Consider the following 23,485-nt stretch of genomic DNA (forward strand, 5'->3'; position numbering starts at 1 on the left):
CCGGGCAGCGCCCACCCCGCCCCCTCCGCGGCGCCGCCCCCAGCAGGCGCGGACGGCGGGCGCTGCAACCGGAGAGCGAGCCCGCCAGGCCTCCTCCCGGGAGGCTCCTCGGGGCCGCGCCCCCGCCGCGCGCTCGGGCCGCCCCGCTCCCCGCCCCGCTCCCCTCGATCACGCCCCCTCCCCTTCCCCTCTCCTCCCCGCCGCTGCCGCTGCCGCGCCCCTCCCCTCCTCCCCGGGACTAGGTGGGGCTGCTGGCGCCCCCCTTGTCCCCCCCGCCGCTCCCCCATCTGCGCCCTGGTGGAGCCCCCGCTCGCCCCGCGGAAGCCACCCGGCGACTCCCCGACCGAGGCTGGGCTGGGCTGGGCTGGGCGTTCTGCTCCGCTCCGGTCCAGGCTGTCGGTGCTGGCCCGGGCCATTTCTCCGGGGGAGACGGGCAGAGCACCGCCAAGGTTGGAAGGAAGCCCAGATCACCGGGGAAGGGGGTCCTGCAGGTGGGCAGACCGGGGCCCCTTGGGAAAAGGAGAGCTGAGTCCTGGCCCCGCTGCCGAACCCACGGGAAAGTCCTACAACCCCCCCACCCCTGCCAAAGGGGGTCCATTAATTCAAGGCATGGTTGAAGCAAGGCTAGCGTGCCAAGGAGAATTCAGCCTGGAGAGATCTGGTCAGAAACAGTTGAGATCCTCTCCAGCCAGAACCAGAACGAGTCAGGTCTGTCCCTGTAAAGAAATTAAGGCAGGTAATGGGGGGGGGGCGTCCTGCCAGTAAAGCAAGTGGTCAAGGCAGTCCCACAGCCTCTCCTGAAAATTCCAGGGCTGGGCTAGGAGGAGCTGGTCCTGCTACGAGGTAAGGAAACCCACACAGGGCCCTCATATTTCTTGCTGGGTGGGGGGAACTCCTCTGCCCCTGCTCTGCTCTCTAGTTGGCATTTCTAGCCTGGCATTCTTGCCCCCCACCCCAAATCCGGCAAGCATCGTGCCTAGACTTGGCTAGGAAAGAGGGTGCTGAGCTCTGCCACCTCACTTTTCTTCAGAGGAGATTTGAGAGAGAAATGTTTTCAGTCCCCTCTGCCTTCCACTTTCCCCCCTACTGGAGGCGAGATTTTCCTCTCAAATTCACTGAGAGGAAAATTAGCTGTAAACCTTATTGTTGGAGCCAGTAAAAAGCAGCATCCAGTTTCCCATATTTTGAACACTATGTGGGCTGAAGCATCCTGGCTCCAGAGTTGATGGCCTGCTGGAGCTCCATCCAGGCCCTCCGTGCACAGACTGGGACTGGGTAAGTCACGACCGCTGCAATTCCCACCATCACGTTGCAGTCAGGGTCTTGTGCAGGGGTGGGTCCTTCCAGAACAGCATCGCATTGGGAAGGCAGAAAGAGGCCCTAAGCCGGCCACAGGGCCTGGCACGGTGCAGCTGGGGCGGGTCAGGCTCTGGTGGGTCAGAGGCCTGGATGTTTCCTCTGAGAAGTCTTTGCAAAGGGTAGGCGTTCTTGTGAGAACTGAATCTGGATGATCAGAATGGTTCAAAATAAGAAAGGAAGAACATGCATGGTGTCCCCACACCTATTTCAATCAAACAGGGAGTATATTTTAAGGATGGCACCACTAGAAATGACAGCTGGAATGAAAATGGGAGGTTTTGAGATATTCAGCTAACACCACATGTTAGCAAAAAAGTACATTAAGAAAGTAAAAAAAAACAGAAATGGGAAAATCTGGGTTAGTGTTAAATATTAACACAAAAGTAGTGTCACAACCAGCATGTCTGGTGAATGGACAGTTGACAATGAAGAAACTAAGGTGGGAAATGGCTTGGCTTCCCTGGTGTCATGAGTGCCGTTGAGCTAAAGTCATCAGCGCAATGGCACTCATGACAATGACAAGGAAATAGGTGAAGGGGTACAAGTTAAGTAGCCATCAACCCACAACGACTAACGGCTAACAAACAATAGCTAAACGGATCACGGAGCCACCTAAGCCATCAGCGGCAATACAACGGGGATCGCCCAGCTGAAAGCAATCAGCAGAAGAATGAAAACCTGAGGATGGGCGATCCTGGAAACCCTCAACCAATGGCAGGGCAACGCATGGGACAAAGGGGGGTGACGTGACCGAGAGCGAGGGGGCGCTGACCGGCGCGGGGTATTTAAACCCCGCACCGGCGCGCTCCTGTCACTCTCAGCTTTTTTCTACCAACGTTGTACCTACCCTGAGATAAACCAGAGCCTGCTTTGCAAACCAGTGTCTGAACGTTATTCAGAGGTAGGCAGCGCATGACATAAAGCTGAGAGTCATAAACTCAGCCTCGCCGAGCCCCACCGGACGACAACGAGCCGCGGGAGGAGTAGACGGCGAGAAGACCAGCAAGATGAGGCCGGAACGACGCGGGCAAGGAGGGCGAGCCGCGCGGCAAGAGACAGAGGAGGACCGACCGAGGCCAGAGGCACCGCGGACTCCCGGAGCCATGGACGCCCACCCCACCCGACCCGAGCCTCAGCTCCAACCCCAAGGGGAGATGGCGACGGAGGCAACCCGACCGCGGGAGGGAGCAGCACGACTTCCGAAACCAGCGGAGGACCCCGCGCCCCACATCGCACCCCAGCAACGGGCGTGGAGCGACAGCCCCACGGTGAGCGACACGGAGGAGGACGACGGAGACACCCATCAGACGGAGGAGGAAGCGGACCCGCGGCGGAGGGACGATGAACCCCACCGGCAACCCACCCCCGAGGACGCGCCAACGGAACCGGCCCCAGCGGCGGCGCGGGCTGTGGACGAGGAGGCACGAGCTGAACTCGCGGCCATGCGGGCTCAGCTGACGGAACTCCGGACCATGCTCCAGGCGCTCATGCCCCCCGCGCCACCCAACGACGTCCCCGCACAAGCCCACACCCCGAGCGAAGCACCGAACCCACACGGGCCAGCAGAGAGCCAGCAGACGGCACAGGCGGCCGACACCACACCCCGGGAAGCGAGAGGCGGGGCCGCACAAAACGCCCGGGCCCCAAAGGACTTCCCCATCTTTTTCGATGGGACCCCCTCAAAACTCTCGTTTTTCGTGACCAACGCTAGGGAGTTCATGGGGAGGCACGGACACTCCTATGACTCCGAGGCCGACAAGATCGCCGCCGTGGCGATCAAACTCCAAGACAGGGCGGCGGACTGGTACGTCCAACTGTACGAGTCCAGCTCCCCCGCCCTCGCCACCTTCCCTGCTTTCATCAAAGAGATGAAAAACTACTTCGAAGACCCCCTAGCTAAAGTACGGGCGAAAAGCGCACTCCAGAGACTTAAACAGGGCACACGCACGGTCCCTGACTACGCCCTGGAGTTCAAAGCCCTCGCGGGAAAGGTCTGCGACTGGTCTGAGACCACCCTGCTGGAAATCTTCAAAAGGGGGCTCAACCGCGACGTTCTCCAATGGGCCCTCTACCGCGACGACCCAGAAACGTTACACGGGTGGATCCACCTCGCGGGGAAAGCCGAACACGCGCACCGCACCTTCCTGATGACAACCACGGAAGACACAAACTATGTCGGGAAAAAGGTACCCGCACCACACGGGGGGATGGCCGGCCCCATATACCCAAAAAAGAAGTTCAACCGGGAGCCCTGCGGGAGGTGTGGCAAATTAGGGCACAAGACGGCGGATTGCTTCGCCAACCGACCGCCGACCAGCGCGCCCAAGCCCGCCCCGAAAATTAGCCCCAAACCACCCAACCCGGGGCCGCCCCCTCACCGCCGAATGACCGTGGCCACAGCGACACCGGAAGAGGGCTGGGACGCTTACTGGGGGGAAGAGGACAATACCGACCCCGACCAGCCGGCGGGAAATGCTCCCCGCTTGCTCTGAGACGCGTGGCGAGGCAGGCGGTGGAACAGCAACGCGGACCACCTCAACGAAACGACAAAAGCTCCGTAATATTGGCAGCAATTCAACTCTCTGCCGGCAACGGAGCCACCACGGCCGCGGCACTAGTGGACTCGGGGTGCTCAAAAAACCTCATCCACCCCGACCTAGTCGCCAAACTCGACCTCCGCTGCTTCCCCCTCCCCACGCCGCTGGCATTCCACCAGCTGGACGGCTCTACAGCGGGAGGGAAACCAGCCACGCTACAAACCGAGCCGGTCACCCTGCAAATGGGCACTCACACCGAGCGCACATCGTTCGTAGTCACGCCCATCGGACGGCCCATTGCAGTCCTGGGGATGCCATGGCTCGCGAAAAACAACCCGCGGATCAACTGGGCGACCCGCACCTTCACATTCGGCGACGGCGAGTATCGAGCACCAGTACCAGCTGGCAAAAGCAACCCCACGGTAGGACGAGCGGAGGCGACCACACAAGACAATGCCGCTACCACAGCAGACCTACCAGAACAATACGCCGACTTCTCCGAGGTCTTCGGAGAGGCAGAAGCCGACCAACTACCCCCCCACCGCAAGACGGATTGCCGGATCGACCTACTGCCCGACGTCCCCTTACCTAGACCAAAGATCTATTCGATGACCCCGAAGGAGATGGCAACCCTCCGGGAGTTCATCGATAAAAACCTAGACAGGGGATTCATAGAGCCAGCATGCTCACCGGTCGGAGCCCCCGTCTTATTCCGGGAGAAGAAAGACGGGACCCTACGGCTCTGCACCGACTACCGGGGCCTAAACGCGGCTTCCCTGTCCAACAAATACCCCTTACCCCTGGTGAAGGACATGCTCGCCCACCTGTCCACGGGCAAAGTCTTTTCCAAATTGGACCTTCGCGAGGCGTACTATCGCATCCGAATCAGGGAGGGGGACGAATGGAAGACGGCGTTTAACTGCCCCCTAGGCGCGTTCCAGTACAAGGTACTGCCCTTCGGACTCGCGGGGGCCCCTGGGGTGTTCATGCAGCTCATCAATGAGGTACTGCATGAACATCTGTTTAAAGGGGTCCTGGTCTACATCGACGACGTCCTCATTTACACAAAAACGCACGAGGAACACGTAACCTTAGTCAGGCAAGTCCTCGACAAGCTCAGAAGGGCGCAGCTCTATGCAAAGCCTACAAAGTGCGAGTTTCACAAAGAGCGCCTAGACTATTTGGGGTATCGAATCTCCGGGGACGGCATCGAAATGGACCCCGCAAAAGTCGAAGCGGTGCTAAACTGGGAGCGGCCCCGCAACAGACGGCAACTACAGAGCTTCCTGGGATTCGCGAATTTCTACAGGTCATTCGCCCGGGGGTTCGCTGAGATAGCCCTCCCCTTAACGGACCTCCTCAAAACCAAAGGGGTGGGGGACACCCGACGCGCCAAGAACCCAGGCACAGTGCTGAATTGGACTCCCGCGTGCCAGACCGCATTCGACAAGCTGAAAGCGCTGTTCACGACGGAGCCAATCCTCGCGCACCCGGACCCAGAACGGCCGTTCGTGGTCCAAGCCGACGCCTCAGACTTCTCCCTGGGAGCCATCCTGCTACAAAAAGACTCCACGGGGCTCCTGAAACCATGCGCCTACCTGTCAAGGAAGTTCTCCGAGACAGAGAGGCGATGGCACGTCTGGGAGAAAGAAGCCTTCGCGGTGAAATCGGCACTAGAGACATGGCGACACCTACTCGAGGGAGCCACCCAACCATTCGAGGTCTGGACGGACCACCGGAACCTCGAGGCCCTACGAACGCCTAGACGCCTTAGCCCAAAACAGGTCCGATGGGCCCAATTCTTCAGCCGCTTTGATTTCCAGCTGAAGTTCATGCCGGGCAAGAAGAACTTCCTGGCCGACGCCCTCTCCCGGCTGCCCCAAGACGAAGAGCCCGCCCCAGACACCATTGGGACGGTCCTATCCGCCTCGCAACTGGGGATGGCCGTGACCACCCGAAGCGGCGCACGGAGGCAGCTCGACGCTACGGCGCAGCCGACGGCGGGACAACCGGCGACGGAAAGAAGCCAACCGCAACTACCAGGGGGAATGCGCAAGGACCTCGCCGCCGCCCTCAAAACCGACCCCTGGTTCCTGGCAAACCCCGACAAGGTAACGATGGCGCAAGACCTGGCATGGGGGGAAGGCAGAATCTACGTCCCGGACTCGCAACGCCAGGCGATCTTGCATAGGTCACACGACGCCAAGCAAGCGGGACACTTTGGGTTCCTCAAGACCCTACACCTAACACGGCGCCAATTCTGGTGGCCCGCGCTCAGGCGAGACGTAAAAACCTACGTGGCGTCCTGCCCAACGTGCGCTAGGGCCAAACGGGCACCAGGCAAACCCGCGGGGCTACTGCAACGGGTGGCAGAACCCTCCCGCCCATGGGAGGAAATCTCTATGGATTTTATAGTGGACCTCCCACCCAGCCAGAAGAAAACGGCCATTTGGGTGGTGAAGGACTACTTCTCAAAGCAGGCCCACTTCATCCCCTGCACGTCGGTCCCATCCTCACAACAACTAGCCAAACTCTTCCTCATCCACGTGTACAGGCTACACGGATGTCCCGCACGTGTGGTGACCGACAGGGGCACACAGTTCACCTCCAAATTCTGGCGGGCCTTCCTGAAGCTGACGGGGACCCAACAGGCCCTATCTACGGCTTGGCATCCGCAGACGGACGGAGCCACTGAGGTTCTTAATGCCACCTTAGAGCAATTTATACGATCATATACGAACTACCACCAAGACGACTGGGCTGACCTGCTCCCGTTCGCCGAAGTCGCATACAATAACGCCGTCCACACGAGCACGGGGAAAACCCCGTTCGAAGTAGTCTCGGGGCGCGACTTCGTCCCCATCCCGGAGCTACCTCAACCCCCGGAACCCCAGGTGGACGCCAGCGACTGGGGACGGAAGATCGCGGAAGCATGGCCAGTAATCACGGCGGCGCTAAAGGAGGCACAGGCTGCTTACAAAGAGCAGGCCGACAAGCACCGGCGCCTACAACCGACGTTCCAGGCGGGGGATATGGCCTATCTCTCCACCAAGTTCCTAAAGTCAACCCAACCCTCGAAAAAACTGGGGCCTAAGTACATCGGGCCGTTCCGAGTCACGCAAATAGTGAACCCGGTAGCAATACGCCTGGACCTGCCACACAACCTCCGGAGGCTCCACCCGGTGTTCCACACCAGCCTCCTAAAACCGGCAACCACCTCCCGATGGCACCCAAGCACGCCACAGCCCGCACCGCTCATGATCGACGGGCAACACCACTTCGAGATAAGGGACATCCTCGACTCCCGCAAGCAACGAGGAACCCTACACTATCTGGTCAGGTGGAAACACTTCCCCCACCCGGAATGGGTGGCGGCGCACAACGTTAACGCGCCTGACCTGACCAGAGCATTTCACCGGGCATACCCCGACAAACCGCAACCAAGGTCAGCAAAACCAAACCCCCCCCCGCAGGCCTCCCCCCGCCTCCCGTGCCCCAAGGGAAAGGGCCCCCCCCAAGCCCGCGACTTGGGTGGACCTTCCCCCCCCCGGGACTCACTCCCCCCGCCCCGGGCCCACGGGGTGGTGACAAACGATCGCCAGCACCCTCCCCCCGCCCCCCGGCCGCGGGGGAGTGGCAAGCAAGTCAACAGGGCAACCTGGGGGCAACGCCCAAGAGACACAACAAAGGCGACGCACTCTAAATAAGAAAAGAAGGGCCCTACCTGGAGCTGAGAAGCACCCGACCAGCCACGCCTCTCGCCTCGCCGAACTGAGCCAAACAAACAGGGTGTGGCTGGAGCATGCGCACGCCAGGTCAGAACCCGAGCATGCGCACCATGGACACACCCTGGGAAGGCACGTGGTAGAGGGAGGAGCAAAGGGAGGGGCGACAACTACTCCGGCGGGAACTTTGAAAAAAAAAAAAAAAAAAAAATGTGGCATTTTGACAGCTCCATGGGGAAAACCCAGAAACCCGGGGGAGAACACTATTCGGAAAGGGGGCAGTATGTCATGAGTGCCGTTGAGCTAAAGTCATCAGCGCAATGGCACTCATGACAATGACAAGGAAATAGGTGAAGGGGTACAAGTTAAGTAGCCATCAACCCACAACGACTAACGGCTAACAAACAATAGCTAAACGGATCACGGAGCCACCTAAGCCATCAGCGGCAATACAACGGGGATCGCCCAGCTGAAAGCAATCAGCAGAAGAATGAAAACCTGAGGATGGGCGATCCTGGAAACCCTCAACCAATGGCAGGGCAACGCATGGGACAAAGGGGGGTGACGTGACCGAGAGCGAGGGGGCGCTGACCGGCGCGGGGTATTTAAACCCCGCACCGGCGCGCTCCTGTCACTCTCAGCTTTTTTCTACCAACGTTGTACCTACCCTGAGATAAACCAGAGCCTGCTTTGCAAACCAGTGTCTGAACGTTATTCAGAGGTAGGCAGCGCATGACACCTGGGCTCAAGAAGAGATAAGGATGGACAGCATGTGCTGGAAAAGTAAAGAAGCAATTAATCCTAGGGAGGATGGCAGCGAAAAATGTAGGCAAGATTATGAAGGATAAAGACATCTCTATGACAACGAAGATCAGAATACAGGTAGTCCTCGCTTAATGACCACAACTGGGACCAGAATTTCTGTTGCTAAGTGAAGCAGTCATTAATTGACTCTGACCTGATTTTACGAACTTTTTTGTGGTGGTCATTAAGGGAATCACTGTGAGCGTTAAGTGAACCATGTGGTCATTAAGTGAATCACACAGTTCCCCATTGATTTTGCTTGCCGGAAGCCAACTGGGAAGGTCAAAAATGGTGATCATGTGACCGTGGGATGCTGTGACATTCATAAATGTGAACTGGTTGCCAAGCGCCTGAATTGCAATCACATGACCACAGGGACACTGTGATGGTCATAAGTGCGAGGACAGGTCGTAAGTTGTTTTCTTTCAGTACCGTCGTAAGTCCGAACCATTGCTAAATTAATGGTTGTTAGGTGAGGACTACCTGTAGTAATTACCTTTCCATGGCACGATACAATTCTGAAAGCTGGACCCTGAGACAGAAAAAGACCTTCGCATCATGGACCTGAAGATGAATACCAAGAGTTGCAGAGGAAGCAATCACTCCTGGGCCAAATCAAGGCAGACTGTTCCCTCCAGCCATGATCAGCAGAAGAAACTCACACACTTTGGGCATGGGATGTGAGTGGATAAGGGCCCAGAAAGAATCACCCCACTTCACAAGACTGAGAGAAGGAGAAGGGGAAGATACCCAACGGGTGGATGGATAGTTCTGAGGAGTTTCCAGTAGCCTGACAGCCTGAGTGTGGCTGGCGTCGCACAACTTCCTGAATTAACCCACTTGTGGGATTGTCCAACATGCTAAAAAAAACGCTAACCAAAGGTTGACACTGCGCAAGTCTTAGCATGTTGCATATATGAGTTTTTTACCCTTGTTCCTGAACTGGTTTGAATTGGGTGGACACAGACGATGGCTGTGTTTCGATGACACAATGAGCTACAAACTTGCCAGACATATTTTAAGATAGAGAACACAGCACCTGGCGGTTAGTATGGCTTAGTGTGCTGTGTTAATCTAGAAAGCTCAATTAAATAAACTATGGTTCAGTTACACGTGGGTACGGCCAGTAATTCATGAGATTTGTTTGGTTTTGGTTTGGCGCAAAAAGATGTATGGATTGCGTTGTTTATAAGCCACGTTTTAAGATGTAGTATGTTGCAAAACCAGGTCCCTGAAATTTGTTCAATAAACTCTGGTTAAAAAAACCCTTGCTTTAGCACAGTGTGTGAACCTAGTCATTCTCTCTTAATATGGGATCTGTACTATGGGCAGCACTATGTACTGTATGTGGCAAAGATGGTTCTTAAAGATGGTCCCAGAGTCCCTCTTTTGGGGGAGATGGGCGGTAGCAAAATTTGAATAATAAATAAATACATACATACATACATACACAGACGTATATAGGCAGTCCTTGCTTAATGACCACAACTGAGACTGGAGCAGCCATTAAGCAAATCCAACCCAATTTTATGACCTTTTTTGTGGCAGCCATTAAGCGAATCACCACATCATTAAGTGAACCACATGGTCGTTAAGCGAATCATGTGGTTCCCCGTTGATTTTGCTTGCCAGGAGCTGGCCAGGAAGGTTGAAAATGGTGATCACACGACCATGGGATGCTGTGATGGTCCTAAGTGTGAGCACTGGTTGTAAGTCAGTTTTTTCAGCACCATCGTAAGTCTGAACCATCACTAAACAAATGGTCATTAAGTGAGGACCACCTGTACATTATTGCTGCAATTGAAGCATTAGCAAAGGGCTACGAAAGCTATTTCATAAAACCAAATGAATTAACGTTCCTATTTGCATTAATTTCCACTTTGCCTTGTATTTCAGCAAGGCCTGGACAAGCCGTGCCCGCAGCTCAGTGGTGCTCCTCCTCCAGTTGCCCCTCATTTCATCAAGGGAGCATAAGCTAATCGTTTCTAAGGATGTTGTCCAGCCAGCCAGACTTTCTACTTTTGCACACTTCCAAGGGTTTTTTGGATTGTTCTGGGTTCTTTTGCACAGCCCCAATTTTTGATAAATGGTCAAAAATCACGTACAATGGTCATATCACAGTACAGGGCAGGAGAAGTGGTCCCTCAGGTAGTGAGGTCCAAACCAATAGTTCATTTAGCTGGTTTCTGATTCAACGTATTTTGCAAAGTCCAAATACTTCCTTTGACAGCTACCAAATCTTGGCTGCAAAAATCCAGACAATTCCTATTGTTGTTTATTCGTTTAGTCGCTTCCAACTCTTCGTGACTTCATGGACCAGCCCACGCCAGAGCTTCCTGTCGGTCGTCAACACCCCCAGCTCCCCCAGGGACGAGTCCGTCACCTCCAGAATGTCATCCATCCACCTTGCCCTTGGTCGGCCCCTCTTCCTTTTGCCCTCCACTCTCCCCGGCATCAGCATCTTCTCCAGGGTGTCCTGTCTTCTCATGATGTGGCCAAAGTATTTCAGTTTTGCCTTTAATATCATTCCCTCAAGTGAGCAGTCTGGCTTTATTTCCTGGAGTATGGACTGGTTACAATTCCTATAAATTCTTATAAAAGAGAGCCAGTTTGGTCTAGTGGTTAAGGCACTGGGCTAGAAACCAGGAGACTGAGTTCTAGTCCCACCTTAGGCATGAAAGCTGGCTGGGTGACCTTGGGCCAGTCCCTCTCTCTCAGCCCAACTCACCTCACAGGGTAGTTGTTGTGGGGAAAATAGGAGGAGGAAGGGGCATTAGATGTTCCCTGCCTTGAGTTACAGGCAGTCCTTGACTTAGGATCACAGTTGGGACTGGAACTTCTGTTGCTAAGTGATGTGGTCATTAAGTGAGTCACACCCAATTTTATGAGCTTTTTTGCTGTGGTTGTTAAGCAGATCACTGCAGTAGTTAACCAAATCGCACAGTCATTAAGCAAATCTGGCTTCCCCCGTTGACTTTGCTTGTCAGAAGTCCCCTGGGAAGGTTGCAAATGGTGATCACGTGACCATGGGATGCTGCAACCATCATTAATGCACACTGGTTGCCAGGTGCCTGAATTTTGATCACATGACCAGGGGGATGCTGCAAGGATTGTGTGAGAACTGGTCACAAGTCACTTTTCCAGTGCTATTGTAACTTCGAATGGTCGTTAAATGAATGGTCGTAAGTCAAGGACTACCTGTATTTATAAAAATAATAAAGGCGGGATAAAAAATCTAAACGACAACAAAAAAAAGGAATGTCAGCAAAGAGATACAGAAAAATTGGTTGCCTTCAGATTGGCCAGCAGACATCATTTTGTCAGAATTAATTTTCAGGACCCCCTTGTAGACTCCTGCTTTTGTCATCAGTGATAGTGTCTAGCACAGTGTTTCTCAGCCTTGGCAACCTGAAGATGTGTGGACTTCAATTCCTAGATTTCCCCAGCCAGCCATGCTGGCTGGGGAATTCTGGGAGTTGAAGTCAAGACATCTTAAAGTTGCCACGACTGAGAAACACCGATCTAGCAGATCCGGTAGCCCTAGTTATTGCAGTAACGGTGTTGTGCCAAGCCAGGCATTCCCTCCCTCCCCCCCTCCCTCCCTCCCTCCCCCTCTTCTTTTGCTCGTCCACTTCTTCCTGCCCATCCCATCCTTCTTGGCGGTCCAGGGCTTGCCTGAGATTCTTCTTCCTCCTGGCCAAACCCATTTTTCTTTCTCTTCTGGCAGCTGCGTTGTTCGACAAGGTAACCCCGAGCAGTTTGTGAGCTCTTGTTCCCCTGCCCGCTCTGCCAGTGAGTAAGGAGAGCTCGAGGTAAGGGTGGAGAGTGCCAGTTCCCAGATCTCTTGTTTGGAAGGTTGTTCTGCTTTTGTGCAAAGGCTTCACTGGCACCGGTGTGCGAAATGCTCAGGTCAGATGCTCGTAGGCAGGCGGGCGCCTCTGACTCACCGCGAGCTCTTTCCTCGGCCAAGGGGGCAGCCAAGGAGCACTGCCAAATGGAGGAGCCGGTGCCAGCAGTGGGGGAGACTGGCACCGGCAAGGAAAGAAGGGGCTGGCCGTGCAGTAAACAAGGGGGAAGATGTGAACCAGCGACACAAACATGTTTCCTGGCCTGCTCTGCAGACTCAAGTCCTCCAAAGCAAAACAGAAGCAGTAAAAAAAGTAGAGAAGGGATAGGAGAAACCCGGTGAAGGGACTGTCACAGCCATGATGGGGCACAGCCCTGCTTTTGAAAGGCACCTGTCCTAACAACCAGGAACCACGCTGAGACAAGGAATAGGTCTCTAGTGTTTTATTACTGCTACATAACAGAGAATCCTAACAAACTGAAGAAGCGTGGGAAAACCCAGACATATAAACCCCAAAGACTAAGGCGGGCCCGATCTGTGTCTCTTTGAATGGCTGCCCAATTCCTCAGTGCTACGCATGCGCTTGACAGCCTGGATGGGAGCCCCCTGCTCGCCATCCTCACTCATGACAGCACCCAATTCAACCTGCTGCAGCTTTTGCTCAGGAAATTCAAATTGCAAGGCTGGAAAGGCCACCTATGAGCCAGAGCCTCTGCCTGGAATACTCCACCCTGGGGCAGATTTGTTGGCATTTTCCCCAGAAGAGATGGGCCATTCGGGGCTGGGCTGGTTCCCTCCAGCTGACACAGGGATCTGGTGTCCCCAGTCAGGGGCATGGGGTCGGGGGACAACAAAGGCCAGATGGTGGCTTTGATCATGTACACACGGCTACCATCTTGACTGTTTTGATCCCCCCTGCAGGCACTCCTGTCCCCCTTCTTTCTGCCTTTGGGGCAGACCTTTCCGGCATGTTCCTGGTGAAAGAGGGACCCGAAGCTTCTGCAAAACATCCACCAGAGTGTTGCCCCAAAGCCCACCCAACCTCTCAGAAGGCAAACAAGGGCCACATCTTTGCTCCCACCAGACCCCAAAGGAAGGCTGGTTGGGAGGTTCCACTTTTTGTAGCCCCGTTTTGGAGGCAATGGCATATCTCACCCTCATCTCTGGCTATCTCACTTGGGAAGTGTGGCAGGACCTGTTGGAGAGAAAGCCATCTCTCTCTCTCATATTGTTAGCAAAGCATAATAAGTGTCAGCCCTTCGAGGTAGGCCAGGTCAGGAAACAGAAGAAATACTGATTTAGCCTCTAGTCCAGGGTTTCTCAACCAGGGTTCCGTGGCACCCTCGGGTTCCATGAGAGGTCACTAGGGGTTCCCTGGGAGATCACCATTTATTTAAAAAATCATTTCAAATTTGGACAACTTCACATTAAAGAGGCAAGTTTCATTCTTTATTTTCAGTTTAAGAACACTGTTAGTGTGTCTAGAGAGGCCTAGACAGGAAACAAATATCATAATTTTGTAACTTCTGGCTTATATTTGAGCCTGAATGTGCAGGGGTCCCTGAGGCCTGGAAAATATTTCAAGGGTTCCTCCAAGATCAAAAGGTTGAGAAAGGCTGGTCTAGTAATCGACCTTGAAAGCCTGGTAATGTTTCTCCTTCCCTCCCTCAAGAGAATCAGTGCAAGGGAATCAACGCAGGGCAGTCTTGAGTTTCTTTCTAACTCTTCCTTCCCTTCAGGGGCTCAGTTCATGGTTTGGTAACTGCCTCGTGTGGCGCAGTGGTAGGCCACAGTATGGCAACTGAAAACTCCCTACGACCTGAGTTTGATCCCAGCGGAAGCCGGATTCTCTCTCGGGTGGCCGGCTCAGGTCAACTCAGCCTTCCATCCTTCCGAGGTCGGTCAAATGAGCGCCCAGCTCGCTGGGGAAGGTGACGGCCGGGGATGGCAACGGCAAACCACCCTGCTCTATAGTCTGCCAAGGAAGTGTCGCGAAAGCGGCGTCCCCCCAAAGGGCCAGACATGACTCGGTGCTTGCACAGGGGACTTTTCACTTCACATTCCTTCTCTCAAGTCGCCTCTGTAGTTGTCTACCATAAAGCAAGAGGGAGGGTCCACACAAAGTCTTTGCGGGGCATGAAGTTGTGTCTTGTGCATGAGAGAAAAAGAGAATATTCTCCAGGTTAAATGTGGAGTAGTTGTCAAGAGCTGCTGGGCATCATGATGTCCCCAGGAGGGAGAATGACATGGCTGCCTCCTGAAACATTGCACACCTCTCCTGAATTATCCCGTTTGTGTCAGATCAGAGTGACTGGCACAAATGCTCTGTTTTGCACTGTTTGTGCAGTGACATCACGATGCCTGTGACATCATTGCAGCTCATGCCAGATGCTTCTCCGTACGGGGGTCAGTGGGGAGAGAGGCAAAATCTTGATTTTGCAGACAACTTCAGTTCCTGATGTTCTTGTGTGCGATGTTGCAATGCAAGGACAAAAGGGTCAAGTCTGTGTAACAGGGTCACTTTGTCATTTTTGGCATCTTCAAGGTTAGATACCGGCGCGCCCCGCCTGTGATATGCATCTTGATGAACGAGCAGCTGGAGATGGGGGTGAATGTAACTGTAGCACCATAAACGGTGTACTTTATTTCATCTCTGGAGGGGTAAAGAAAGGCACTTCAGGAGTGTTCAGAATCTGGGGTCAAGAGCTGTTTCAGCTTTCTCAACAGAGGGGGTCGCCCGTCGGGGAATCAGGGATGTGCAGGGGGGTCAAAAAGGTCAAGGTAGTGGCTGTGACAGCACCCACCTTTTTTCACATGTGTTGCATGCTTGGCACACATGAAGAAGGAGTGGAGAAACAGCCATGGAGGCTTTTTTGACCCCTTTGCAGATCCCTTGAGGGGGTGCAGTACTCTGCTGTTGATTTGGGGTGGATTTGGGGTAGATTAGCAAGTTTATCTGAGCCCCATGGGGTAAGAATAATCCCTACAAAGCTTTCCCCCCTCCCCACATTAAATTGCTGAAAACTAATGCTGGAAGCAAAATCAGGAGGGGAATTTTATGCAAAAGGACCGGCCAGGCTTGCTCTGGCAAAACTAATGGCCGGGGGATTGAAACGCTGTTGGGCTAAGTACTCATTTCCTGTTGACAATTTCCCAATGCATCTGCTGAAATATTTAAATCACCATTAACATGGCAAGTTTTCCTTGCAAGCTGACTCACCCTCATCACTAAAATATCCAAATTAAAAAGAATAAAGGGGCAGGTTATTAGAGAAAGTCTGGAAGCAGGTACATGACACCCCCACCCCCACCCTCACCCCTGTGAAATGGAAATGTTTGAACTTCCAGCTCTTGCTTCCAGCCTTGTGATTGAAGCCCCACCCTTTTTTAATGTGTGGCATAATGCACACAGAAAAGGGGAGGGGCTTCAATTGTATGGATGGGGCTGCAGTCTTGACTTATTTGACCTCCTCCTTGCAGACACTCCTGCAATTAGACTTGGAAAGGGAAAAATGACATCTCCTGGCCCCTCCACAGCTACCAGTTCTCCCAGCAAGCCTCCCAAACAATTTTTCCTCAGCCTAATATCCCACACATAGAATAGGAATCCTGTAGTGCAACTTAACCTTTCATCCATCCATCCATCCATCCATCCATCCATCTCTCTCTCTCTCTAATCATCTATCTCTATCATCTATCTAAGGCCCCATTACATGTGTTCAAGTGACAATCTTAACCAAGTTAGTTCAACTTGAGTAGCAGCATCCACACCCTTATTTTATTATTTATTGGCCTGATTTCATTTCTGCCCCAATCTCGCGATCCTGGTGGGAATAGGAATCAGCTGCTAAAGATGCAGCTTGCTAAGCTTGGCTGGTTTTAACCACAGTGAGTTGGTTCACGGCATAGTGTGTTGTGCCAACGTACCCCCTTGGCTCAGCTTATGGTTCAATGCATTCCGAAACCAAAGAAATTCAGGAACCAGGTTAAATGTGTTGTGTGAACACAGCAGTAAGACCTTAGCATTCTATATGAGCCAAGCTACCCCTTGAAAAAACTGAAAAAATCCATGGCTACTTTAGTGAACAGCAGAGATGCTGTGCTCACGAGAGGCCCAAATCACTTTTCCGAATTGTTTTCAAACCATTTACAACCCTAATTTTTAGAGGACGCATGTGTGTATTTTTTTAATATGGTACACTAATACTGTTTGCTTTTCTTCTCATCCTGTTCCTACGTATGCGTGCATTTATTATTTATACTGTATGTTTATAGTGCTCCTGAAGGACCAATTCAGTTCCAAATGCGTTGGGCTATAGAAATAAAGACATTTTTTCCGATAGCTAATGGATTTTTTCCCCTCCCTTGTGTGTGCAATGTACATTTAACCATGGTTTACACCATTAACCCAATTGCCTGGGTTTTTGTGACCCACTGAACTTTTTAACTGACTAACCACATGGGTGAATTCAACACACCGGGTAACAGTGTGATCAGTAGACTAATTGTGGTCATGCGGAGAGGGCATGCTGTGGACCCCGTCTGCAAGAGAACTCCATCTGGCGGGGTCCAGGAGGCGGGCCTTCTCTGCAGCAGCTCCCGCCCTTTGGAACATCCTTCCCCCGGAAGTGAGGTTGGCCTCCTTGCTTCTGGACTTCAGGAAACGGCTGAAAACCTGGTTTTGTCACCATGCCTGGAGCGGGGAGAGAAAAAGCCACTCTTGGGGCTGGTTGGTTCCCTAGTCCTTCCAGGACCGGCTCCGGTCCCCTTTGGGTGGAATTAGATCTGCCATCACTTGGACTTTATTATATTTTATATGTATATCTATTGCTTATTGACACTATTTATGATTTTATTGAATTTTAACTGTTTTTATTGTGAACCGCCCAGAGTCCCCCGTGTGGGGGAGATGGGCGGTGATAAAAATTTGATTGATAAATAAATAAATAATGTGTGCTGAGTGCGCTGTGCAAATGTTCCCTCTTGCTCTCCAGCTCTGGTGGGAAAGATTCAGATGAGGCTGTCTGGCCCTGATTTTGCACTTGTCCCCAGCCAGGAAGAAGAAAAGAGATTCTAGCAAAACCTTCAGACTGAGTTTCTCCACCAGGGTTCCGTGGCACCCTTGGGTTCCGTGAGGGGCCACTAGGGGTTGCCTGGGAGATCATGATTTATTTAAAAAAAATATTTCCAATTCAGGCAACTTCATATTAAAGAGGCAAGTTTCACTCTTTATTTTTTAGTTTAGGAACACTGTTAATGCATCTATACAGGCCTACCCATGAAACGAATATAATAATTTTGTAATTTCCAGGCTATCTTTGAGCCTGAATGTGCAGGGGTTCCCCCGGGGCCTGAAAAATATTTCAAGGGTTCCCCTCGGGTCAAAAGGTTGAGAAAGGCTGCTTTTGTGGGACCATTCCTTGACCAAAACGCCTTTAGGCTGTTCTCCAGGTTCTCCGGTCAGAGAGAACTTTTTTTTTCTCAAAAATTTGTTTTTTGAAAAAAAACAAATGAACTTGTAATTTATGGTTTTGATCATTAGATAGGATAGATCAGCGTTTCTCAACCATGGGAACTTTAAGATGTGTGGACCTCAATTCCCAGAATTCCCCAGCCAGCATAGCTGGCTGGGGAATTCTGGGAGTTGAAGTCCACACATCTTAAAGTTCCCATGGTTGAGAAACACTGGGATAGATTATAAGAAGAAGAGTAATATGATGTATTACAGAGAGAGGTTAATATATAAATATATATTTCATTATAACTTCATTATAACTGTGGTGAAGAATATCGGAAGCCACTTCTCCCTCTCGTTTTTCTTCCTTTTCTATTTTTCTTCCATTTTTTTTCTTTTCTTGCACTTTTTTCTTTTTCTTTTATTTCCTCCTTCTTCTTTCTTTTCCCTGCTTTATATTAACTTTGTGTTAGTTTTTATCTTCTTGTTGAAAAGTGTCAATAAAAATTATATGTAAAAGAAGTAGTTACCAGTTCTGTTCTCTATTTCATTGTTTAGCATGCTTTAATGGATTCTGTTACTTTGTGTTACTTCATTATGGGGGAGTCCCTTTTGCAGACTGCCCAGAGTCTCACAGTTTGAATTGGGTGGCTATATCAATGCATAAACAAACAAGGAAAAAATAAAATAAAATCTCTCTGCCAGAACTGCAGTTCCAATCACTGCAGAGGATTCAGATTGGCTTCCCAGGTGCAGCTCCTGGTCCCCAAGGATGGCATCTCTTGTGAACTAGAACAGACCTCCTCTGATTATGATCTTCTCTGACTTCCAAATTTAGGGAGCCATCTTTCATAAGACATTATTATCCGTAGGCAAAACAATGATCATTACCACTCACGATGCATCTGCTAGCTGGTCTGGTGCTTGCTGAGCAGTGGGGAATGGATGCTGGCTGGGGAATTCTGGGAGTTGGAGTCCACCCACCTTAAAATCGCCAAGGCTGAAAAAACACCAGCCTAGATCATGCAGTGGGCCCTGCAGGCATCAGTTTTCCAGATTAAAATTGTTCTTGGCCTGAACATTTGCAGAGGGCTCCAGCAGAGTGGGCAAAGGAGCTTCAGGAAGATGGGTTGTAATTGTGCAAATGCTACCAGCAGGGGCATCTATGGGAGGGGGTCAGAAAAGGCAAGATGGAGGCCACAACTGTGCAATCAAAGTCCTGATATTTACATGTGCTGACATGGTTGTGCCACCTTTTTGACTCTTTTGACCCTCTCCCACGATCACCCCAGGTTTGGGGAAAATTTCTCTGGCGTTCTTCCTTCCTCTTGCCAAGAAAGCTGCAGGGAGTAGTCCAGGCAGTCGCCAGGAGTCAATGCTGAAACGAAGGCACGCACACACACACCCTTCCTCCAATAGCCACTTTTTACATTCGAGAAAATCACGCCTTGTCACAGCCCACCTGTTCAGCCCACAGCCGGTGCAACCAGGGCACCATCTGGGTGCAGCACTCAGCTTTCACCTTTGCCTGGAGTCCCACATTCTGTTTGCTTTGGCGTAGTGTGTTGTGTGAACCCAGCCCACTGCCGTCTTTTTTTTTTTAAGAAATATTCAGAAATTAAATTTCAGAATATAAGTAAAACATATAAGAATAGAAAGAGCTTGAAGAAAGAAAGAGAGAGAGAGAGAGAGAGAGAAGGACAGACAAACTTAAAAGTGCAGAAATAAAAAGACACATAGAAAAAAAAGGGACCCTAACTTCCAACCATCTTCAGTACAGATACAAATATAAAAATAACATAACATAAAAACACATTAACCTCCTATTTTAACTATAAAACACATTGTTTCTATATCCTTATACCATCCTAACTGTCAAATCCCAAAATTAAAGCTTCATCTTTTTCAGTTTCCAGAAAAAGTCTGTGTATTCAACCAATCCTACCTCAGCCCAACGAGTCTTTGGACCATTTACAGCCTCAGCTCCACCTTGACCCACGAATTCAGTTGCTACCTGTTCCCCTCTCCCCCTTATTTATTACTGGCCCTAATTTACACATTGCCTACTTGTAACAACTCTGATTATCGATTATATGCCCTCAAGTCGGTGTCGACTCTCAGCAACCGCGTAGAGGGATTTTCTCCAGGAGAATCTGTCCCCGTCCTGGCCCTTCAGATTATCCAGGAACAACTCTAGGTTTCCTACGGTCAGCCTCTGGAGGTTGGGCAGGGCGAGGACCAGGCACGGCAGGGCCTCCACGGAATAACAGCATCTGGAAAAGCCCATCCAGGTTTCTCTCTGTTGCATCTTATACTAAACAAGATCGAAGCAGAGGTCTGGGAGAGCCTTCGGTCAGGCCCCCCCGTTTCTCAGGGCTGAGCCGTCTCTTCACAGGTCCCCCTAATGGCTTGCTCGTTTTTTCATTTATTCTCAATGTTAGCTTTCCTTCAGACTTATATCTTGAAAACTCATAAGGCAACCTTTACACAAGAAACAGGGCATTGCACCATCACATCCTGGCTCCTGTGGCTGTGGCCAATTAAAGGGCACCCCCTGCTCCGAAGCCCCTTTGGAAGGTGACTTAATGGCCTTCTGGAATGACAATGGCTGGGGAATTCTGGGAGTTGAAGTCCACACAGCTTGGAGTTGCCAAGGTTGAGGAACCCTGCTGTAGCATATTCTCTCAGCTAACCTGTAAGTGGGCGGATTACTTGGGATGGTGAGTGACGAAGTGAGAAGAAGCCAAGCCGGAAAGGACTTCAGAGGTGAGGACCAGCATCTTGAACTGTGCCTGGAAGCCAAGTGCAACCAACACAGCTCCCATAATAGTGGAGTTACCAGCTGAAAGGGCTCTCATTCATTAATAGGTGGGCAGATACTGGGGGCACCAGCTGGAGTGGGGATCCTCATGCAGGGCAGGTTCAGTAATCCAACTAGGAGGAGATCTTTGGATCTTCTTGCCTGCGATGGATCTCAGCTGGAGAACACCTCTCTCCCGCTGCTCCAATTCAGCACTTAGATCTGGCTCTTTTAGGGGGAGAAACTGCAGGCAGAAGAGGCCCTTGGTGATCTGCTTTGGCCCAGGCAACGCTTCAGGGCATTGGTTCAGCTGAGACCCCTGTCCTCTAGGTCACTGTTTCTCAACCTTGGCAACTTTAAGAAGGGTGGACTTCAACTCCCAGAATTCCATGCTGGCTGGGGAATTCTGGGAGTTGAGGTCCACCCATCCTCAAGTAGCCAAGGTTGAAAAACCCTGCTCTAGGTGATGGGTGCTCAGGACCTCCATGGTTGAGAAAGCATTGCTCCTGTTTACCCAGCTTCCCTTTTGTTATTCAGCCGTCTCATGATGACCAACAGACAATCCGCACTCTGCATGCTGAGCAGATCTCAAGCATCACCCTGATTATGGGATGTTGCCACTCTGAAAAGTTCTTATTTTGGAGCATTGAGAACTTTAAACCCAGCAAGTGGACGATTGAGGCTTCCGATATCGGGGTGGGTGGGTAGGTTTTCAAACGGTTTGGCATTTCCTGCCCCAGGCACCCCAATAATGCTTGGAGACCGGAGCATCTTCCCCAAAGGAGCTGGCCTCCCCCTCCTGCCACCGCCCCTTTTCCCCTGGACCCTTGGAGATCCATGGGTGACTGGGAGCAGCGTGATCTCAATATCGGACCTCAATGCAGAGGTGGCACCGCGGCCGAGCGGGTACTAATGGTGCCCCCAGAGTGGCTTTCTGTGGAAAGGCTCACGAGGCCCTTCTGGAATGCTGAATTGCCTCTGACAAACTCCCAGGCAGTCAACAGCTGCTAAAGAGGAAGCGGGGGGGGGGGGGGGGCTCAGGGGATTGGTAATAAGAGCCAGCCCAGGCTCCTTCTGTGCAAGGAGCAAATGGCTCCTGGGTTGCTTGGCCAGCCTCCCCCAATCCCAGACCTTTCAGGGGTGTTGGGTTTCGGCTCCCACCTCCCCCAGGCTGCTGGGACCAAACATTGCTGGATGCAGGGCGTGATGCGGGCTGCAGAAACGGGTGGGTCCTGGCTGGAAACCGTTCTTCAGCTCAGGAAAATAAATCACAGCTTGGGCTTTTATAGCGTGGTCCCCCATCTTACGGTCTCCCCGCTCTCCCCCAGCTTCCTTCTACCTTCTGGGAGGCAACACTTCATTTGCAAAGTTGATTGACCTGAAAAATTGGCCTGAGCACCTGAAACCAGCTGGACTCTAGGCAGCTTCCAGAGTTGAAGTCCAGACATCTTCAAGCTGCTAAGGCTGAGAAACACTGATGTAGGGCTTTATAAGTAGTGACCAGCACCTTGAGTTTATTTAGTTTATTTATTTATTATTCAAATTTTGTTACCACCCATCTCCCCCAAAAGAGGGACTCTGGGAGGTTTACAATAAAATCAGTACTATAACAATAAATGTTAAAATCCCATAAAAAATAAACGCATTTATTTATTCATTCATTCATTCATTCATTCATTCATTCATTCATTCTTCAAATTTCTATCACCGCCCATCTCTCCCAGAAGGGGACTCTGGGAGGTTTACAATAAAATCAGAATTCAACATATAAATTACAATATAAATAGACCAAAAAATCAAGATAAAATAGATATAAAATCCAAGCGGTGAAAAAGTTGGGGAGAGATCCATGATACTAGCCACCCCCAAGATGAACTGGTGCCCCTCCCACCCCAAACAAGGCGGCAGATCCATTAAATTACAAATATAAAATACAGTGCAAATAAATATCGAATCCATGTGGCTATAAAAATTCCATTTGGAAACCGACTGGTAGCCGGTGCAACCCCACCACCATCCACTGAGCCCACGTGCCACTGCATTCTGGACTAGCTGAAGTTTCTGGGTGGTATCCAAGGGCAGCCCCACGCTGAGCAAACTGCAGCAGTCTAAGCGAGAGACAGCGAGGGCACGTATGAGCATCTTCGGTGAATCATGAGCTGGTGCACCAGCCCAAACCATGCAGAAGTTCTCTAGCTATAGGGTTCTTTTCTTTGGGGGGGGGCACACCCCATCAAGAGCTAAAGGTGGCACAGTCCTAAGATCAGTCGGCCTCTGAATCAGCAGCCGCTCCAGCTGAGTCCGTTTCCCTACCCAGCCTCTGACAGCCTCCAGGTAACCGGCTGGGACTTCTGCAGCATCTGTCAAAGGATCCAGGGTGGAGATATGTACCTGAGTGTCATCTGCATATTGATGATATCTCAGCCCACACCAAGAGAGAACCTCTCCCAGCAGTTTTCTGTAGCTGTTGGACAGGGCAGGGCAGGGCAGTGTTTCTCAACCTCAGGGACTTTAAGATGGGTGGACTTCAGCTTCCAGAATTCCCCCAGCCAGCATGCAAAGCAAAGCAAAGCAAAGCAAAGCTGGCTGGGGAATTCTGGGGGTTGAAGTCCACCCATCTTAAAGGTTGAGGAACACTGGGGTACAGGAAGGATTCCTGAAGAGGTGGGTGGTGGTGATTAGATCCCAGCCAAAGTCTGTTTGCTGCCTAGTTGGTCAAGAGAAGCGTGAATCCTTCCTGGGGCACAGAATCAGGACACGATAGAATGGCTCCCAGTACGCTCTATGGGACCAAGATCCCTTTCTACTGCTCCACATGGGAGTGAGGACAGCCTTGGAAGCACCGCAAGGGACAACGAAGGGCAGGGGCATGGAGGAGCTGCGGGCACAGGAGGCATGCTGTCCCCTTCTTCTGTCAAAGGATGTGGTCTAGGACATTGTCCACCGGAAAGCCTTGAT

Source organism: Candoia aspera, chromosome 3, assembly GCF_035149785.1.
Source record: "Candoia aspera isolate rCanAsp1 chromosome 3, rCanAsp1.hap2, whole genome shotgun sequence".
Taxonomy (NCBI): Eukaryota; Metazoa; Chordata; class Lepidosauria; order Squamata; family Boidae; genus Candoia; species Candoia aspera.